Source organism: Triticum urartu, chromosome 7A (genome assembly GCF_056163025.1).
Source record: "Triticum urartu cultivar PI428250 chromosome 7A, HENAU_Tu73, whole genome shotgun sequence".
Classification (NCBI taxonomy): domain Eukaryota; kingdom Viridiplantae; phylum Streptophyta; class Magnoliopsida; order Poales; family Poaceae; genus Triticum; species Triticum urartu.
The window spans coordinates 192,780,976-192,784,663 of NC_141879.1; the positions used below are offsets into that span (position 1 = coordinate 192,780,976).

General features: G+C 49.4%; 1 pseudogene; it reads left to right on the forward strand.

Moving 5' to 3' along the window:
• The first annotated feature begins 443 nt into the window (after positions 1-443).
• Positions 444-2,146, forward strand: LOC125521038 (UDP-glycosyltransferase 90A2 pseudogene; annotated as a pseudogene).
• The last annotated feature ends 1,542 nt before the right edge of the window (positions 2,147-3,688 follow it).

The window sequence follows — 3,688 nt, forward strand, 5'->3', positions numbered from 1 at the left end:
GAGTAATTAGTTCGATACATACGAGGGGCCAGCTATCCCCGGGGCGCCTGTGAAATTGGACGGACGTACCTATGACCCGCGCGCCACCGTCGCGACCTGCAATGTCTCGGTCGACCGCTGTGAAGTGTCGAGAGCAGAGGGTCGAGCTAGCGGTTGGTGCGCTACGAGCCGCAGGCCGGCAGGGGTCAGTCGGCGTCGTACTACGTCGAGACGACAGAGACGAAAGCAGGCAGTGCATCGACGACGAAAGCAGCCAGGCCCACGCCACGCGTACGCCGTTGAAGATGGGAATCATTACGCTGTTATAAAAGCCCGTCCTTTTTTACTCGCTGGACGTCTGATTGTCCTTCGCATCCGATGCCTGTCAATTACTACAGTTATTTTTTTACCTCCAGTAGTTACGCGGCTTCAACAGCAAGCTTTAGCTCTAGGCGCGTGCGGCGCAAGCGAGTATATATAATCGGACGTACGAGACTGCGTGAGACTCACACACTTGCACAGCTGCACTGCTACACGCCTCCTGCACTGTATATCCATCCATGGCCGCTTCACCGCCGCTCCGTCACGTCGCCATGCTCCCCTTCATGGCAAAAGGCCACGCCATGCCGCTGCTCCACCTGGCTCGCCTCCTGCTCGGCCGCCGCCTCGCCTCCGCCGTCACCTTCTTCACCACTCCGCGCAACGCGCCCTTCATCCGCGCGGGGCTCGCCGGCGCCGGCGCCGGCGCCGCGGTCATCGAGCTTCCGTTCCCCTCCGAGGACGCCCCGCAGTGCACGGACGAGCTCCCGTCCACGACGCATCTCGTCGACTTCGTCTCCGCGATGGCTGCGCTCGGGCCGGCGTTCGCGGATGCCCTGGCCGTGGTCGAGCCCAGGCCGGACCTGCTCGTCCACGACGGGTTCATCGTGTGGGCCAAGGACATCGCCGACGAGCTCGGCATGCCGCGGCTCGTCACCCTCGGCATCGGCGGCTTCTCCTCGTACGTCTGCGGGGCGGTCATGACGCACAAGCCGCAGGCGCTCGTGAGCTCGCCGACCGAGCCGTTCCTGGTCCCTGGCCTGCCGGACCTCCGCATCACCATAGCCGACCTCGGCCCGCCCTTCGACGTCCCGGAGCCGGCCGGCCCGCACTGGGACTTCGTGTGCGAGAGCTGCAGCAGCATGTACTCCAGCAGGGGCATCATCGCCAACTCCTTCAGCGAGCTCGAGTCGGTCTACATCGACCTGTGGAACCGGGACTTCGACATCAAGACGTGGCCGATCGGACCGCTCTGTCTTGCGGCTTCCGAACCGGCAGTCCAGAGCAAAGACGACCGTGACATCTCGGACTGGCTGGACTCGAGGCTCGCCATGGACCGGCCGGTCCTCTACGTCGCGTTCGGCTCGCAGGCCGACCTGAGCCGGGCTCAGCTGGAAGAGATCGCCGTCGGCTTGGACCACTCCGGCGTAGACTTCCTATGGGTGGTCCGGTCGAAGTGGTTCAGCAGTGAGGATCGGTTCAATGACAGGTTCGGGGATAGGGGCAAGGTGGTCGAAGGTTTCATCAACCAGCTCGGAGTGCTAGGTCACAAGTCAGTCAAAGGATTTTTCACCCATTGCGGGTGGAACTCGGTGCTGGAGAGCATCACCATGGGCGTGCCAATACTGGCGTTCCCAATGGCGGCCGAGCAGAAGCTCAACGCGAAATTCGTCGTGGACGTGATCCACATGGGGCTCCGAGTTTGGCCAAAGGAAGACGCGGGCAAGGAAAGTGATGGATTGGTTGTGAGTGGAGACGTGCAGGCGTTGGCAAGGGAGTTGATCTTCGGAGAGGAAGGGCGACGTGCCGCGGCTAGAGCTAGTGAGCTCTCTGTGTCTTCTAGAAAGACCATGGAAGTGGGCGGTTCCTCGTATGAAAACCTGGCAAAGATGGTTCAGGAGGTCAGTGAGACCAATGCCAATGGTGGTTAAATATAATCATTGCCAATTGCTGTTTCGTATGCGTGCTTGGCATTATTGGTGCTCCGGTGGCTTTAGTCAAGATTGTGGTGTATTGTCTTAGTCTTTACAGCCTCATTATTTTAAAAAGCAAGTTGGTGATTGTATGTCGTTTTTTGTGGTACGTCATCGCTCCTCTCTTCGTCTAGAATAAATGTTGTGAGTTGAGACGTGCAGGTGTTGACAAGCGAACTGATCTTCGGAGGCGAAGGGAAATGGGCCGCTGCTTAATTTAAGTGAGGTCTCAACGTCTTCAGACTAGCCACAATGGATAGTAATATAGACTAATAATATGTCCATATTATTAGAGTATGTTACTATTTTTATAGTAAGGAGTAACATATATGTGGTAACATGAAGCACTTCATTTATTAGGCTATAAACATATTTTGCATTGATATGTGCGATGTTACTCACTCAATGGCGTAGTCAGGTCCCAGGCTACCTGAGCCGTGGCCTGGTAGGCGAATGTAGTTACAGTCATGTATTGTAGCTACAGTAAACACTGTAGCAACAAAGACAGCCCTGGGAGTGGAAATATTCTGGCTACGCCTTTGCTCATACTAGGAGTAATAGCTATGTTATCATTCTCATCTCTTTATTTATTTATTGCATGTGACATCATCTATTTAACTAAAATATGCATGATGTTACTATATATATATTACTCCCACTTTTGGGTAGTTTCAAGGAAAACCATGCACATAGGTGTGTCCTCGTTCAAAAACTTGATGCAGATGATTGAAGATTGTCAGTGAGACACGTGCTTCAGCAGGTCAGTGAGACCCATGTATTTATAACTAATTATAGTAGTTCCTAGTAGTAGCGAAAATACATAGGAGCACTCCAGTGCCACACTCCCCCTACATTAAAAAAAAGTTAGTAATTCGAAAAAAGTCAAAAATCCCATGACTTTTTATGGAATCAAGTATTTGCCAAAAAAGGCTAGATACAAGTACTCATGCTATATTGTCGTCATAAATTTGTCTTTTTTTTCTTTTGCCCTGAAGTCAACGGGAATCATTCCTTAACCCAACCTTTTATGCGAGTACAATACCTGGTCATATTTGATTCCAAAAAAGTTTTGTGATTTTTTGATCTTTTTAGTTATTAAATTATTTTTGAATATAGGAGGGTGGAGCACCCGAGTGCTCTTAATCCGCTTCTTTGCTAGTAGTTGTTATCTATGCCATCATCTGCCCACGCAATCTAACAGGCTTGTATTCACATTTGCGGTCGATGTTTGTTTGGAGCTTTGCATCGTAGAAGTACTAACTACTCCTGTCGTTTCTAATTATAAGATGTTTTAGATATTGCAATATTGACTGCATACAAATTAAAATGAGTAAATATACACACTGAATCGACTCTAGATGCATACGGATCTGAGAAAATAGAGAAAAGCTAAAACATCTTATATATAGAAACAGAGGGAATAGATGATAACTCGCACTTTGTTGCGAAAATATTATGCAATATCTTTCAATTATAATAGTAAAAAATATCTTCCATTGATACTTGATTGTATGGAATGGATATATTCAAAAAGAATATGAGAACTAAAACTATGTGTGTGTATATATATATATGTATATATATATGATTTATTGTGTTGGATTATTATTGTATAGTTGTAAAATATTTAGTAAATATCTCATGCATGTTCGCATGTTGAGATGTACCTTTTCCTACGCATGATTTATGTTCGGATG